The sequence below is a fragment of the Macrobrachium rosenbergii genome, chromosome 44 (genome assembly GCF_040412425.1).
Source record: "Macrobrachium rosenbergii isolate ZJJX-2024 chromosome 44, ASM4041242v1, whole genome shotgun sequence".
Lineage (NCBI taxonomy): Eukaryota > Metazoa > Arthropoda > Malacostraca > Decapoda > Palaemonidae > Macrobrachium > Macrobrachium rosenbergii.
Genome location: NC_089784.1, coordinates 2,066,361 through 2,085,480, shown reverse-complemented (window position 1 = coordinate 2,085,480; position 19,120 = coordinate 2,066,361). Strand labels below are relative to the sequence as shown.

Below are 19,120 nucleotides of genomic sequence, written 5' to 3'. Positions count from 1 at the left end.
AATTATATACAAATAATATATACATATATACATATATATATATATATATATATATATATATATATATATATATATATATATATTCCGTTCTTGTTATACTAAGAGGGCCTTGTGCCAGCAACTGTTCTTGCTCTTTCTACCAGGCTACGAGGAAGTAACGGTTCTGATTATGCAGAACCATTTCCAGGCGCAATAAGACCTTAGTTATGGAAATGAGTTAGGACGATCTTAAATAATTCCAGAAGCTTTCGTTACACGTAATTTACTAATGTACCAATATTTTCGTCACCTCATTTTGCGCAGCTTTCATTCGTAAAGAAGGCTTCTTCATGAATTTCGACCTTTTACGGCAAACGCGGATTAAAAAAAGAATTCAAAAAGTAACAGTGGATAAACCAAAGGAAAAGCAAGGTAAATGGAATCCCGGGCTCCAAGCACGAAAGTGGGAAAACACTTGGGAGCAATTTATGCTTGCGGTTTAGGCCCAAAGGACCAGCCGGCACCGTCATGTGGACCTAGTTGAATCACCTCAAGTATCGTAACCTCAACTTCCAATGAAAGCTATGTGTTCTCTCCAGGAAATTCCAGTTCTTTCTTTTTTCCTCGAAAATAGCTCGGGGGGAACTTACAAACATTTACGATGGGTTATTGTATATTTTTCTTTCTTGCCTGGTACACTTTTTTTTTTAAAGTTTTTTTGTATTCTTTAAAAATTGATGAGTTGTTATTACATGGATTGCATAGCTGAAACCAATTTAGCTAAGTATCCTACGTGTATGGGAATTAAGGACGGGGAATATTAACTATAAGAATCTAGTCTTAATTCTAAAACTCTTCAAAACACCTAGCTTCAGCATCTCACTTGACGGGGGTAAAATGAGGCTGATGTCTAAAAAAATATAAAGTTTACGAGAACTTATCATCACGGTAAAAATGACTGTAAAGGTAATTTCTTTTTCATCATAAAATGTTAACATCGTAAAACATTTATACATCATATTTTATCAGTTTAAGCGATGCCAGTGATAGATATGGGGTTCTATACATCTACTGTGCACGTGCATTACATGCAGAAATTTTGATCAGAAGGAACAGAACCAGTACCAGTAACTTACATTGTGAAATGTTAGTTTGTAAAACATCTATGCTTTTTGGATAATTTTTAAATAGGGGGTAACAGAAAACCCACCACCATTACCTATACCTTAATTTTAAAAAGTGCCACAGAGAGAGAGAGAGAGAGAGAGAGAGAGAGAGAGAGAGAGAGAGAGAGAGAGAGAGAGAGTTCCGTGCTACCAAGAGGTTGGGGTTATATGAGCTGAGAAAACTGAAGCAAAAGAATTTAGAAGCCCGCTTTGAGAAATGAACAGTTAACCTACCGTACAGTGCAAGAGTTACTGACTTCATAAAAGCTTTCGGAATTTGATAATATTCGGAAGAATCAATGACAAGTTGTAAATTTATACTGATCTTCATTCTAAGCAACTACGAGCACAGAGAACGGAGGAAGCCATTGCTGAAAAGTTTATCTCAGAGACAGAACAGAATAGAATATAGCAGAGGTCTGGAAAAAGAAAAAAACATAAGTATTTCGAAAATGTTTGAAAAAAAATCGATTGTATCATACAGGAAGTATGAGAGTGTACTTGATGATTGTTCTGAATCAGTTTGAATTAGTTCATGCTAATGCTTCCAAAAGTGGAATAAGATTGGCGCCGAGTGATTTTCGTAAACTGGAGACAACACGATAATGGTCGTCTTTGCCTGAAGTGACTCAAGAATGATTGCATTAACGCTCATCTTTTTATTGGGCATATTCCAAAAATACTATTATGATGTTCTGGATAAAAGTTCACACTTGGATCTTCTACATCTTTTTTTTTATTTTCGTCAGAATTAATACTAAATAGTATTTTAAATATCTCAGTATTTCGGACATTTATGAAAAACTTCACCTATGATGTTGGCCTATTTGAAGCAACTGCAAAAAAAAAAAAAAAAAAAAAAGAGAAGACTAAACAGCTTAATGAAAATAAAATAATATGCTTTCAAGAAGACAAATATTAAGAATAAACAATATCACGAAGCACCACGAATAGGTCAGACGCGACACTACTGAAAAAGCGTACTGGAATGAAAGAATAAATCTTCAGTTTGCCTAACAAAGATTTCCGATAATTAAAAATATCTTCTTTTATACAGCATATAAATAATATATAGAAATTAATAAAAAAAAAGTATAAAAGTATAAAGGGATTTTTGGTAAAACCTTTCACGGTCCTTTTACCCCAAGCTGAGGGCTGGTTGTGGAGGCCGCGAGGTTCCCCCTGAATTTTTTCCCAGGTCGTAAATAACCTTCCGACTTTCGGATACCATTGACGACAATTGGGATGGCCGTTGTCTCTATGCACCACTGCCCCTGAAACTCCTGATCTGTGATATACGGAGTATTCTCTCTCTCTCTCTCTCTCTCTCTCTCTCTCTCTCTCTCTCTCTCTCTCTCTCTCTCTCTCTCTATGTGTTTCAGAATGTCCAATCTTATAGTGCTATCCCTTTCAGAATCTCAACTACTGTTATCGTATTGTAAAAGTACCTGGTATGAGCATTGCAAGAGATATTTGGCATTATATAACACCGAAAATAATAAGAAATTGACATCCTATCTCTATTTCTCCAGGGAAAAGAAAAATACCCTCTCCTTTGTTAAGGTAATTGAAAACGCTACAGCTGATTACGTTATGTCAATGCGTAAGTACAGGTTTATAGTGGGAAAATAATTGGAGTTCTTTTTTATCAATTTGGTACGGAAAAATTCGTGATTTTGTTTTCACTGATTTGAGAGTCCTCCCTCTATCTCTCTCTCTAAACAGCATGTTTTGTTTTACCTCAAAGTGTTATTTGCTTATAAATTCTTAATGTATGACGCTGTTACCTTTAGTTCCATATGGTTGCCAGGATATCGAGTCACAACCATCGCTGCTACTGACTCAACCACAACCTCGATAGAAATTTACCTGTTTCATGTACGACATAGTAACCTAGGACTATCAACCAGATACATTTTTGCTGTCTCCCCTTTAGCACTTACAGGCCTCGTTTCATGATTTAGACCTTCCATACTAAAGAAAGTTTAAAGAAACTGCACAGTGAGTTTCTCAAGACATGTTTAAACAAACTGAACTAGCAAATACCATTTTGAGTTTGTACAAGTAACTCTAAGGACGATTTTTTTTTTTTTAAGCTTGAGAATTTGCCAGAGACAATTCCAGGAACTATATAATAGAATCTCCAGTTACAAGTACCGCTTCGAATTACCAAATATCATTTTGAGTTTGTACAAGTAATCCTAAGGACGAGTTTTTTTTTTTTTTTTTTTTTTTTTTTAAGCTTGAGAATTTGCCAGAGACAATTCCAGGAACCATATAATAGAATCTCCAGTTACAAGTACCGTTTCTGGAAGCGACGCAGATGGGATCAGAAAACAAAACCAAAGCTACTAAATGATCGTAGCCAAACGCCTTGTTCTTTTCATTCCCAGAATTGTACAACAGGGATTATATTATGTTTTTCCGGAAATGTAACAGCAACAGAACTTGCTTTATATTCGTTAACATTAGGGTCATACTACTCTTACAGATTTTCTAAATTACCCGTTTTTGCGATTATGTTGCCGATTGCAGCAGAAGCAACAGCAGTAATATAGAAATAATAATGATGGTAATGAGGTTCTGTTACTTTATCAACTAACAAAGTTGCAACAACACAAAATTCAAACAATTCGTTAGAAAAAATTATACTTGATTGTAAAAATAACAAATCTTAAGGAAGGTGTGGCGTTTCCTGCAAAATAAGTTATCACCCAGTTATGTTTTGAGACAAACCAGCTTCTTTAAATCACGAAGAAATTCTTTATATACTATTTAGAAAACGAGGAAATAGCAGCTTCACTCTCGATTAAAGGCATCGTAGCGCTGAAAAATTCTAAAAAATAAATATGCTCTTCGGGAGCCACGGGCATTAAGGATCAAGGGAGCGCCGCCCCCCCCCCCCCATCTCTTTCCAGCGCGTGCTTAGCTGCGTAGAATATAATATCGCAGCTATCATCTCTCCCCGGTCTCAGCAGGAATCCTATTTCTTGCAGAAATGTCTGCCAGGATCATAATATTACCCCTAAAATTCCAAACAAAAATGTAAATGTTGCAGATAAACCAGATAAAGCAGGATATTTCTCCTGCGAATCTCGCATTTCCACTTGTTTTTTCTCGCAGCCCCCTTTTTTCCACTGCGTTTAGAACCATGCGCGTTTATCGTGCACGATACGGTTATTGTGACACTCAAGTACATGTTGAAATATCATCGTCATTACGGCGCGGTTATGTTACCGTTCTTTAATTGTGTGCGTTAAATAACGATATCCTTCAGAGTAAAACATCATTGTTTGTGAAGGTTCGCTAAAAAGGAAAATTCCCCGCGGAATATCCTTGGAGTAAATTTTTTACTTGAGGTTCATGAAATTTTACTCGCAACATTGTCTCTCGCTATCATACATTTCTGGGTTCTAAGGCAGCACATACTTACACACATACATATAAGGCATTTTTATATATATATATATATATATATATATATATATATATATATATATATATATATATATATATATATATATATATAAATAGATAGATAGATAGATAATAATAATAATAATAATTTACAGTATGCATACTAAGATCTTTTACGCCAATCTTCATAATCTAGTTGGTACTGAACATCACTATTTTGCTCTCAAAAAATGGAACTCAAACTTCATTTACATCTACTCATATCGTTATTTAGCAGTAGTATGAAAAATAATTTTTTAAACTATTCCAACTTCTCTTACACCTTGGCGTTTGATACACATCTGAACCTTTCCTTAGAACAGTGTAGCCTATCGTTCACAAAATACTTCGACCTTTGATGTCCAAATATTCACAGAAACAGGATATCGAAAGTATGTTCTTTTTTTCATTATTCAGTAAGTCTCCAAGAACTCGCATCATAAAAATACTTTACTCAAGCTTCTTTCCCACGGTTGAAAACCTCCCGTTCCACTTATAACAAAACTTTTCCAATGGAACTCACGAGTGATTTAAATACGCATAGTTTTACAAGGGATTTCATCTTATTTTAATTGCTAAGGTGACCTCCAACAACAGTGTCAAAATACCAACCATCGCTATAAACTTCTTTCCTCAATATTCAAGTTTTCCCACCTCGCAAAATGTGCAAACTTTCTTAACATCTTCCTGTGTTTGCATGTTCCCTTCCACCTTTTTACACGCGATTCCATTAGCTCTTTAACTTTTCTGGGTGTCTTAAACTGCATAAGTGTTTTTCTTCCTTCAATTCCATCTCACATTTTCTCTCGCAAACTCTGTTTGCAATTCCAGTATTCTATCCAGAGTTTTTCTTAGTGCGGATCTTTACCCACTCGCTGCTAAGACTATACGAAGATAACATTCCACAATCATTTCTCGTCTTTACGATAATTTCTCGTGAAAAATGACTGGTTTACTGAATTTTCCATTCATTCATTGTTGTATTTAACTCTCCCTAACAACATAGTTCACTGCTGATATGCCAAGATAGGTAATTTGTTTACTTTCAAGGCTACGCAGTGAGTGCCGTATGTCAATCAAATTTGTCATCAAGGATCCAAATCCGTCGTGATTTACTTAACATCTCACGAGAAGTTATTTAAGAATTATATAAATTCATACTGAAATTATACCATGCAGAATATTAACTTGTTCACGCAATGCATGGAAAACAAAAATTAATGATTTCCGATGGCTAATAACGCTTTAATGTCCATAATTAAATTTAATGGATTCAGTTAACTGACTATATACCCCCAAGGACATGAATGATCACCCATAAAAGGTTGTATTTTCTTATCCATACACAATGCAAAATGTATTCACATATACTACAATTATATTGGTATGTAAAGGTAGAGTTATAAAATGTGGGGAATCACAGAGGTTCAAATCTAGATAAGAGGTGTATGTGTACCTAGTAATGAACTGATCGAGGTAGATTTCCACAGGGTATGAAAGAAAACATGGAACTAGTCATCTCATTCTACGATACGAACTTAAAGGCGGAAGGGCAATATGCTCTTTAGATATTTCATGTATGTATGTGTGTGTATATATATATATATATATATATATATATATATATATATATATATATATATATATATATATATATATATATATATATATATATATATATATATATATAAATATAATATATATAGAAATGAATGTTTGTGTGTTGGCATGCATACTGGTATGTACGTTTGTATGTTTGTGCGCCACAGAAATCCGGATTGCTTGACCGATCTACACAAAATTTGGCATGTGGCCACCACGTGAACAAACTTACATTTTTATAAAAGGACAGGTTTCAAACCCGCACCCCCGTGACAAACAGACAAGAACAGACATATCAAGAACTCCGAAGAGGTCTGTTTTCTATGGTAACTGAAGCCGAGACCAAAGAAAACGTTCCAGTCAATGTGATTAATAATTCTGTGTCGAGGTCTGTGTTTAGGTTTAGTGGGGATGTGTTTAGGTTTATGGGGAGTGTGTTTAGGTTTATGGGGAGTGTGTTTAGGTTTATGGGGAGTGTGCTTAGGTTTAGTGGGGGTGTGTTTTAGGTTTAATGGGGAGTGTGTTTAGGTTTAGTGCGGGTATGTTTAGGTTTAGTGCGGGTATGTTTAGGTTTAGTGGGGGTGTGTTTAGGTTTGGTGGGTGTGTGTTTTGCTTTAACAGGGGGTGTGTGTTTAGGTTTAGTGGGGGTGCATTTAGATTTAGTGAGGGGTGTGTTTAGGTTTAGTGGGGGTGCATTTAGATTTAGTGAAGGGTGTGTTTAGGTTTAGTGGGGGTGCATTTAGATTTAGTGAGGGGTGTGTTTAGGTTTAGTGGGGATGAGCTTAGGTATAGTGGGGGTGCATTTAGGTTTAGTGAGGTGTGTGTTTAAGCTCTGTGGGTGGTGTGCATTTAGGTTTAGTGGGGGTGTGTTTTGGTTTAGTGGGGGTGTGTGTTTCGATTTAGGTGGGTGTTTAGGTTTAGTGGGATGTGTTTAGGTTTAGTGGGGGTGTATTTAGGTTTAATGGATGGTGTGTGTTTAGGTTTAGTGAGGGTGTGTTTTGGTTTTTTGGGAGGGGTGTTTAGGTTTAATGGACGATTTGTTAAGGTTTAGTGGGGGTGTGTTTTGATTTAGTGGGGCGGCATTTCAGTTTAGTGGGGTGTGTTACATTTTAGGGGTGTGTTTCAATTTAGGGAATGCTTAGGTTTAGTGGGGGTATTTCAGTTTAGCGGGGACATGTTAATCAAAACCACACCACGTTTTACTTCTCATCTACGATAAATGATCAGCGTCATTCAGACTTTTGCAGGGGCAGCGCCGGGTTGGTCAGCTAGTAATATAAATATAAATATATATATTTATTATATATATATATATATATATATATATATATATATATATATATATATATATATATATATATATATATATATATACAGTATATATATATATATATATATATATATATATATATATATATATATATATATACACATATATTCCAAATATTACCCCCACTGTTATTGTGCCACGTCGTCAACTTATTTCCAGCCTCTCTTTTTGAAAAAGAGTAAATATTTTTTTCTCCGTCATGGAGAATGACGGAATGCCGCCCAAACTTTTTCTGAAAATATAAAACGAATATTTGCGAGCAACTTGGCAAATGCACCTGGAGTGTCTGAAACCTAGAAGTCAGCGATCCAAAATAATGGCGTCAGGAGGTATCGATGGAATTACTGCCAAACGTTAACTGTTATTATTGTTATTTTTGTTACGATAATGATGATGGTGGTGTAGAGATGTTAATATGGGCTAAGTGTTGACTTACAAACTACATCTCCAAAGAATACGAAAAAAATGATGTAATGGGAAGTGTAAATACTATAAATCTAAAGAAAAGGTTGGATACGATATATGCACAACAAGGACATTAGACACATAAGCAAACGCAATGTACATCCTCCCTTAAGCCCAGTAACTAAAATGAGAAATGTATGCACGTATAAACTTCAAATGATTTTTCTAAGCAACGTTATGAATACAACGTAACGATTCCAACTGTTACTTCATTATATTCAAACAGAAAATATCACTTTCATAGTTTGGACTGAAAACCATGATGATTGGTCTACCATATGGATATTCATTATTGTCCTTAAGTAAAAAGTGTCGTTAATATGAAATTATATTAAATAAATAACGGAATTTAGCTTATTTTCCTGGGACGGCAATATGCTTTTTGTAGCCACTGTCTTTTATGTAGGAGAAAAGGTCACTGTCCCATTCTATCTCAGCCCTCAAATCACTAATGAGGCCAAAACAAGTTTGGCTAAGCCAGTTAACACTCGTTAACAAAGAATAGAGGTTTATTCATAACCACAGGGATTAAGTCAGCCAACTTACTGGAACACTAGTTTCAGCAAAACAAGTAAATTGAAGGGAATGGATTATCTACAGGAGCTAACAGCAGCTCAGAATAATAGTCTGACTTTGGAAAAACTTCAATGCTACATAGAATGAACGCAACAGATTTGGGTTTCTCAATTGCTGTATCAGGAGTTTCCTGCAAGGTCGAATTAAGGCTTCGTGATACTAATGATGCGGTTCTTCTCCAAGAACGAGGATGTTGCACTGGCATAAGGCGTACGGAATTCTGGAAAAGGACGTTTCCAGATAACAATCTTGCATTACAGAAACTCTCACTTGTCATTACTAATCTTAGTTCAAAAATAATACGTTTAACACCATGGAGGATAAGTTGTGTAACTTCACTAGACAACAATAATTGCACTTGATAGAGAACTTCATAAATGGGATATGTTTTACTAGGATTTCTCAGTCAGTGACTGTTTAAGAGGGGAAAAATTGAAGCACGAAAAATATGAGTTGCAGTCGAAGGGAAGGAGAACTGGGAGTAATTGTCACAATGAGATTTAACTCTGTGGGAGATAATACAATGATCAGATGTATTAGTTTCACTTAGTCCATTTGGAAAAACAATTTTCTCCCTCGCGTTCGGAGAGGGACAGAGACACAAAAGTGGGGTTTAGTGGACCAGCCGAGCTGCGTCTTGCCTCGACAAGGTCTCAGCTCAGAGTCTGTAAATGCGGGTTGTCTCAGGTCGCGGCTGTTTTCAAATTCCTCTTACCCAGGTTTCTGATTTGAAAGGACAAAGACTCGCCAGGACAAAGGTCACAGAAAAGTAAGCTTAAGGTACAGTCTATCTAAGGTCTGTCCTAGCAAAACCTATCCCTTCTTATATTCCTCGAAATAAAATTCTTACCCCTTTGACGGTTGAGATCTGTTCAAAACAACTCCTGCCCGCTTGCTTCTTCCTACATAGCATGGCCTCTTTCTTTAACAAAGATAAATTTCTTGTATTCGATTAAAGCAAAGGAGAGAGGTCGAACAGGTAATATTTATAACATATATATTATAAGAGAGAGAGAGGAGAAAGAATGTATTACAACGCAACAAAGAAAGAGTTCCACTAAAAGGAAACTAAAGGTTTTCAATACGAAAGGCAACCAGGTTTCCCAAGAAATTCTCGAAGATGGCCTCTGAGGCATTCACATCTTTCTCAGAAATCTACAGTAGCTTGCCAGACGTTCCATCATTAAATTCTGCCTCCCGATTCTTTTTATCTCAAGTACCTGAACAATAAGAATTTTTTTTATATTTTTGTCAATCAGTAATTCTGAGTTTCTAGACCCTACTTCCCGAAAACGAATGATAAAAGAACGAGTTGTAAGAAAAACTATAATAGAGAACTCTTATCATTTGCTGAAGCAGTTTTAAGGGGTACTCATACCAATATTTCCTTTCGTATCTCTTTATGAAACCGAAGGGGAAAGGGACAATTCTAAGAACAAACCTGCCTTGGTTTCAGCATAAATTTTGATTCTGCCCTTTGGCACTGCTGTGATACGAAGAATCCTTTACATGTTGAACAGATTATAGTGTAACTGAACACGCCAGCAAGTCATCCGATAACTCCGCCTCAGAAACCGTCATAGACTGTAGTGTGGAGGCGGTGTTACGCTTGTACAATTTCTTTGTAACTGCAACTGCTATCGTTTTCTAAGAGGCAGAAAATGTGGTCCGGTGATACCACCTTAACAATGAACTAAATTTGCCAAAGGCCAAACCAGGGGTTCGGAACTTGTTCCATCAACCCGATCAATTAATTCCACAGCGATAGTGCCTTTCTGACCTTCAATGCTGAGAAAGGCCTTCAATGCTGAGAAGTTCAGACTTCTCATCTTTTGACCTTAAAGAAAGAAATGTCGTATTTAGGATGAACGAGACGTAATTTAACATGTGCATTTAAGAACGCTTCTAAATTTCTCGATACATATAAACAAGTTCTACAGACGGCTTGTCAAAGAAGTTATTAAGAAACCTCAAGCGTCTTGCTGGATTCCCCTTTTCTTAGAGTCATTTAACGTTACATAGCAAAACTCATACAGCAGCAATAATACAAGTAAGGTGGAATACTGATGCACAGGTATAATTTTTCAATTAGATCAAAATTCTTTCCAGACAGAATTCCACCCAACATAGCAAGATATACATTTAGAAAATTAAATACTTGACTAACGCAATTCTGATACCGTATATTTTTTTTATCTATTTATTGACACAGATGAGAATTATTATGAAATTTGTTCGAGATCCTAAGAAATTAAAAAAAAATGTCATTTAGACAGAAATAAGTGAAGGGCGAATTGAAATGTTACTAGTTTACATGTAAGTAAATCCATGTTATGATTAGGTCCAAATATAACTTGATCTCCAGCCAAACGTTCGTCTGACATCAAAGAGATTCGGGTTTAATATCCGAGAGAGGATCTGCCACACGCAATAAGTTATAAACCGACGAGAAATTAGATATCGATGCATTGGTGTAGGTCACGTTTAGATTCCTGATCTCTCTCAAGATTACATGTGGCTATTAGTTTTATTAATGGTACCCTCGATTCCTTACGGAGAGAAACATGCTAGATAAAATGTTAGATTCGATGAATAGCTTTGGTGGTCGACATTACATAACAAAAAAGTTGGCGCTTTATAATTTTAAGGATTGGTGGAAAAAATGCAAACATTATTTTCATTTTCACTCATTAAAAAGGATAAACAACTGTCTGGTAGCTTTTCCATGCCTGAGAAACTTCTAATCTTCATAAAAGAACTTCAGTCCTCTTCATCCCATTTCATGGTTCCATGAAAATCCCATTTCCATTTCTTTCTCTAAAGCTACTTCTCCCTCCACAAGAATATTTGAAAATAAAAGATTCAGCTCCTTCAACCTAGAAGTAAATAACAGCAGGTAGTGGATTGGTGTCATGGTGAATTATGAAGCTTTAATCGCAGTAGAGGTTGGGCATGTATTATGAGTTTCCTTAGCGTTTTGTGACATTCGTTCTTTTTGTTTTTGCACAGAGCATTGTTCAATAACTGAGGTCTTGTGCTCAAACTATCTGCAGGAGGAAAAAAGCCTGAGGATTTCCTCTTCAAAAGTGTCCCAGATCTCATCGTCACATCTGAAGAGCTTCAACCCCAAAGTGAGTTGGTCGTCATCTGTTTATTTGACAGTCATGATGTTGGTAATTGCTTTCAGTATTTTTTTTTTCCAAGGACATGCTGCCTTCATTCTCCGTCGTCCTTATGGTACACGCCACTCAAAAATCAGCGGACAAAGCGGGAAGCTTGGGCACTGAAGGATAAACTGACCTGATCAAACACTCGCGCCATTCACTTCCAAAATTTTAAATTCACGTCTTGTCTCTGTATTGCCTGAATCGCCACCATAATTATCCTTTGAAACGCGAGCTCGCCCTCAGCAGTGTAAAAAGATCCAGTGACTAAGTTTTCTAGCATGGACGACCTAGTTTCGGGAATCGATGCCCGACTAAACGTCAGCATATTTAGGACGTAAATTTCTTTGATCATGTTTGTACGTTTATGGTCGTAAATATATCAGACAAAACGTTTTCTCTAAGCGAGATGAATACTGCTAGCGTTTTTACTCAGCGATTAGAATCAAGAGAATCCTCGTTAACAGTATTTTTGTAATAGATATACATCACTTGCAATTCAGAATGGATTATGTGATCACGTATATCGACGGTAGTGTTTCCTTTTCGATACCCGGCAATTATACGAAGTTTTCTTTTCCAAAATCCGTCTGCATGAATTTGAATCTACACTGGGAATGATAATAACCCAATCATTCGAGACTGATTAACTTTATCTGGGGAACTCTAGCTTGGATTTATGTTAATATCCCTGATACGACGAAGTGGGTAAAATGCCCTCTCATATTCCGCCTTTTTGCAGTGCCGTCGGAAGTACCCAATTACGGGAATTAGGGGGAAAAAAAAAAGTGACGTTCCATTGTCGTCCCCTCCAGCACGACACTGCAGGAACTTTGAAAGAGTCGGTTTCCATAGTCGGAATTCATAAAAAGACGACCTACGCGTTCAAAACTTGTATCCAATTAAAGCCCGAATTCCATCATTAGTTCGCTCTGTTAGGTGCATATGACAACGCTCTTCTGACCATGAATAATAAGCAAAAGGGGAGATCCGATCGACTGGAAAACTTGTTAACTTTTAATGAAGGGGAGACACGCCGATACGGGAGAGGCCGTCGAGTGGGAGCGGGTTTTGTCTCGCCGGGGTGCAGGAGGCTGGCGCACAGACGAAGGGGCGGAATAATAACAACGGAATGTTAGGATTAAATCTCATCATGCACTCAGAGAGAGAGAGAGAGAGAGAGAGAGAGAGAGAGAGAGAGAGAGAGAGAGAGTTCTTCCATCTCTGTGGAGTGTTCTTCCAACTTGTTAAGGTGATAATCAGCCTTAATTCTACGTCCCATGTAACTGCCCCATTCAGCTCTCTCTCTTTTTTTATATGATCGAAATTTTCTTTTTTTAAAATAATACCACCCACTTTCATCCTCTCCACGTTACCACATCTAATAAAAATATTCTATATCCATCGTTTAATCTTCACTAGACTTTTTAATACATTTGTATCAAAACTCTCCACTTCTCAGAGTTTTAACATTTCTTTCTGACCATCTAGCAGAACGATCATTTTCTATCCACCAACCTTGTTTCTTTCAATCGAATGCAACTGGTATTTCAATATCCAAGACAGAGTTAGCTCAAAAGTGAACTTATTTTCTTTAGACTTCATTAAGAGCCATTCACTTTCTCTTCCTTAAATTATTCTTCACAGCTGAAAACAGGCTCTTTATCGTCACTAATATTTTAACCATAACAAACATGATACTATATCAAAGTCAGAAAATATTGGAAGATATAGAATATGGCTTCACAGCTACTCTGCCTACAAAATTGCAATAAATACTTCTATCCATCTTGTGACTCGAATAATCATATCCGACGCTTTTTATTTTACTCTGTCACTTTAAATTAGGTTACAGTGACATCTGATTACACCTGGTGCGTTGAAACTCCCTCGAGAGAGAAGATCAACTGCGTGACAATTAGGAATGTTTTGAACAAAAAAAACTGTATTATTTTAGATTTTAATAATTAACACCCAGACACACAACTGCTCCGCATTAAATTTAGATTTTGAAGAAATTAATATTTACAAAAGATGAAATTTGTATTAATTGGATATTTAAAAGCTGTCGATAACAGAAAAGCAATATGTTTTCCCCATAATTTTTTCTACAGCAAAATAATTGTCAAGATAGTATATTTTCCCCATGATTTTTTTTTTATCTACAGCAAAAAAAATTGGCTGTGGAATTCTAAATAAAAATATTATTCTATGTGGTGCCACATCAAAATCTTCCTTCTTAAAAAACGTGTTCAATAAAAAAAAAAATATATCGCTATTCAGCAGCCCATAACAGCTGCTTAGCACGATTACTGTCAAAACTAAAACGTTTCTATGGCTGGTGAAGGAGCAAGGCCTCTTTATAAAAGTCAAGTGAGACCTTAAGAGAGAGAGAGAGAGCATTATGAAAAACGGCCTCCACTTAATGCAATGAAAAGAACAAAGGTTGTAATTATGCCCTGCGGCAATTCGGGTTTCAAGGTGCAGATGTGATTATTCTTTTTAAACTGCAGTTTATCGTAACATCCCAGTGCTGAAAATGGTGTTAATGCCAGAGCAGTAAAATGATATTTACACACACACACATATACATATACATACATATATATATACATATATACATATATATACATACATATATATATACATATATATATATACATATATATAATGCGTATGTGTATACACCTATTCAGCCGTTTCCTCCAACAGGGATTGACTCAAATAAATGAAAACAACCCAAACGCTACATGCGTACGTTGACTTTTAATCCCTGAAAAAATCTATAATCCTTTTATGCAGAATAATCCCTCAACATAAGCCTCTTTATATACAACTATCCAAAAGGCTCATCGGCAAGAAATTTAATCCCCTACGCATATCATGCACTCCGGCACTTCATGGATAATGAACCTTTCCACTAACTATTTCATGCAGTCTATCTAGAGTCTGTGCAAGTCTTCCTCTTAATAGTCACTCTTAATAAAACCGAACTGTCATCCAGTCCTCCACCATATCCAAGCATCAGGAGAGTTTCAGTACTACAGCTATCATGGTATACATAGTCATGTTATTTGTATACATAGTCATGTTGTTTCCCCACAGCTGTTAATGTCGCCTCTATTATTTTTACCATTCAATAAAATGGAAGCAATTTTTTCATCCATGATGAGAAAAATTACACACATTTTTGGAACCTTGGATTTATGGTTTTATGAAAATAACCTAAACGTTATTTTCTTATTCTTCTTTGTTCTTCATTTCATTTACAATGGAGCAGGTGTTGAAGATGAGAGAAATAGACATACACAAACTGCAAAGTAAGAAAATATACATATCTTTTGCCATTACACATCACATTGAAAATACATAAAGCAGGCATTGCCAGGATGGAAAAATCAACACTGGTGATATAATTACTTATTGAGAATTTAGGAAACTTTTATTATAATTTTTCATCTATGGTAAAATATCTGTTGGTCAACCACGCAAATTATGACTTCTTTAATACATTCAGTGTCTATGCCTTATAAGGGTGCAATTACATACTATAAGAAGCAGGATGAGAAATAGATTCCTAGGTCAAAGTGATGAAAATATAGAAACGAAGGTTGGGACAATAGGAAAGATGATTACTGGAATTTTGGGGATTTGATGAGTACCAGTTTTCCGTACTAACGATTCCATTGCCAGTTTTGTATAATCTCAAACCCAAAATGGGTCGCATGGGGGGCAACTTTCATTTAATCCTCAATACGTGTATGGAACCTAATAGAACAGATTTTTTTTATCAATAATATTTCTTGAGCAATAATATCCAAAATAGATATTTCCAACTGATACAGTGCCAATGAATAAACATATGAAAAATACCGTTCTCACGCCGATTACTTGTAAAAACAGATTTTTAATACATTTCGGTATCTTGGCTTCCATTATACGAAAAAAAAAAAAAAAAAAAAAATATATATATATATATATATATATATATATATATATATATATATATATATATATATATATATATATATATCTTATATATATATTATATATATATATATATATATATATAATATATATATAATATTATATAAGGTTTTCTAAATTTTAAGGTTTTCAAAGCACAGTAGAACAAAATCTGAATGACTGCGAAAACAAAAAAAATAAAACTGATATATGCAAAAACTTTGTTACAATGTTCATAAGCTGTTAAACACAACTGCTTTAATGCATTCTATTTGAGTCGATCGCTATGAATATAATTAATTTGCTGGTTGCGGTTAAGTACTTCTGGCCATCACCGGGCTATAAACAATTTTCAATCAACATTAGGGGCAAAGTTTCAAGAGTTATCGGTAATCACCGAGGCAAAAATGGCGTCATGATATTTCTAACAGTCATTTTCACAGTATGAAGTGGAAATAGTATGACAGTTAAATACGTGTCATTTTTCTTCTAAATATGTAGCTGAGGAAAAAACTTGCTTATTATTCTGCAAAGAATATTCCTTTCTGCAAAATAATTTTGCGTGAAACTTTTCATTATTTCCAGTAGGTATCAGATTATCTATATCTAATGTTCGTTTCGATTTTATATTTTCCTATTTCAGAAACAGGTATTCGGCTCTGCTCGGGTCGTACAGTGCTTTTTAACATAGAGAATCTAAGTATATTGTTAATTAATGATAATGACAATGGTGAAGAAATCCATTTTCTTTCTCAATCTGATTGAGAAAGAGAATCGAGCAGGCTCTGAAAGCTTTTGTTTGTATATATATATATATATATATATATATATATATATATATATATATATATATATATATATATATATATATATATATATATATATATATATATATATATATATAATATATATATATATATATATATATATATATATATATATATATTTCTTCAGCATTTTATATGACTTGTATGAATTTACATTTATGAGATTTCTTCAACATTTTAATGACTCGTGCTATTATGAGACTAATAATGAATAATAATAATAATAATAATAATAATAATAATAATAATAATAATAATAATAATAATAATAATAATAAATAATAATTAATGGACTGAGTAAAACCAAACAATAGCTGGGGATTTTGTTTTATATAGTAGACCGAGCAGGTTTTATGCCAGCACGGACTCTTGCTCCAAGGGAATCCCGTAATAGAAATTTAAACCTGAGGGCAGATAACGTAAATGATTACTGAAAATAAATATTGACCGGCGTGATAGAAATCCTTTAAGCAACTGAGTACTTATCAGAAGCAGAAAAATTATTAATTTCAGAGTTCTGGAACTACCGGTATTGTTGATATTGCAATGGAGGGTCAGAGAGCGACTTTTTCATACGAGATAAATCGCGAAAACTCTAGGGGCATTTCAACATGCATTTCATTTACTAATATCTGGCAGTGATGAGAGAGACTCGGACGTGGCATGAGGCGAGAAAACAATTGTGATTGAGGGGAAAGCGATAATCCAGGTGAGATTTCTCTTAGGGCCAAAAAAGAATGACCAAAATAATGCTAAAACACAAGAGAAAAATCAACATCTTAAGTGACCAATATTTAATGAAGAAAGTTGACTTGATGGGAGTACAATTTGTTAGAAAAAAAAACTTAATGAATATGCGGTAAGATATAAGCTTGTTGCAACAATCTTGTAAATTTTCAAAATGCATTTTACTAGTCAGGGCGAAGTGAGTGGATAACTGTTGAAACTTTGTCTTAGACAGTTTTTGGGCAGTTCAGCTGGTAGTAGTCTTGAAGATTTTCCATCTCCTGCTAACAGTAATTAAACGGACCGTAATCGTCTATCATATTCTGGTTAAACAATTATCTAAATCTTAGCCAGTGATTGATAACACCTAGTTTCCTTTTTGTTCCTTTGGAAATTTTATGTGTCTACAGATTTTTGTTTCTGCAAACCATTTCTTGCGGTTTGAGCTGAGTTTGATTAACCTTTAAATCTGAAATTAATGATTTTTTCTGGATACTGAATTAAACAGCGTCTCTCTTAAACTGTCATTGGGAATTGTATACTTTTTAACAGTTACTGTTGTGTCAGTCAATAAAACAACGAGTGGTAGTTATTAATATAGACAAAAACGTTAAAAGATCCCCACCTGTATCGTGGTTTCTGTACAATTTACAGTTGTGAAAGAAAATCTGTGTTGCGCCTTAAGTTATGCTTGCAGTAGCATTGTGTTGTGCTTTCCTGGCATTAATCGTAATTGATGCAATGCATAATTTGTAAATTGTTTGAATTTTAACACATTCATGTCTTCATTTGAGTTTTCATTTGAGTTATTTTATGACCCACGCTTTTTACTTGATATTTGGTCATATTTGAATGAACATCAATATTTTTAAAGCAGGAGACCTGTTTGTTTCTATGCAGAAAAATATCTGCTTCTTTACTTACAACCTTCTTATTCAATTTGAGTCCTGTAGCTGTGGTGATTTTGTAAATGGAAATAAGTAACAAAAGCTTAAAACTGCAGCTGTGGTAGATCCGATTACCCATATTCAAGTCAAAATGAACATCAATATTTTTAAAAAGCAGAATATGGGGGAGACTTGCTGCTCGAGAAATTTTTGAAGGTTGAATACTCAGTTAGGACCTACAGCTGGTCAGACCCGGACCTGGGTGAGGAAATGGCATATAAAGCAGGAAGTGGCGATGTGGGAAAGGCGGCAGGAGGAAGAAGAAGGGACTGGCAATCCAATGCTCATCTTCCTAAGACCTGAGACAAGCGAGAAAATGAATGGGAAATGAAAGTACGAGTGGTGTTTTATCCCCAAGGAAATGAAAGACACGTTATTTAAAAGATGAAAGATTTCAGCGTCAGAACAACAGAAGGTGATGCCAATTCAGAGTCCGGCAGAGCAAGTCTGCAAATGACACCAAGCCCTACAATTTAAGAGTTAAGGGTTTGTGCAAGTATGAGAAAATAGGGCTACTCGCGCTGTGGTGAAGATGGATTTCACATCATCTCGTAATATGAAAGACACTATGAGAAAGGCTTGATGCGAACCGTGTTTCTGAACATGAGCGGACGAAAACTTATGTGATAAAAAATAGAGTTGTTTAGAGTGGGTAAGTTGGATCATTCACTATAATGGAATATTTTTCAAAAGGAGTATGGAAAAAACAATTATTTTGCTTCTCATCTGACAGAATACTAAAGAAGAGCAAATCATATTAACTTATGGGATTATTTAGATATTTAGAAGGTCATTTGCATTTTACAAATAACCCTCAGGTTACTTTGTAATTCATTACATATTAAGTGATTTTCACTCATACTTTGTTCTCTGAAAAATTAAATATAAATCTTGTAAATTATTTTTCAACACATTT

The 19,120-nt window shown here is 35.1% G+C and overlaps 1 protein-coding gene across 1 annotated transcript in view; it reads right to left on the bottom strand.

Moving 5' to 3' along the window:
• Positions 1–19,120, bottom strand: part of LOC136829259 (nephrin-like) — a 540,754-nt gene that overhangs the window by 241,000 nt on the left and 280,634 nt on the right. The gene's annotated exons all lie outside the window — the stretch shown is intronic.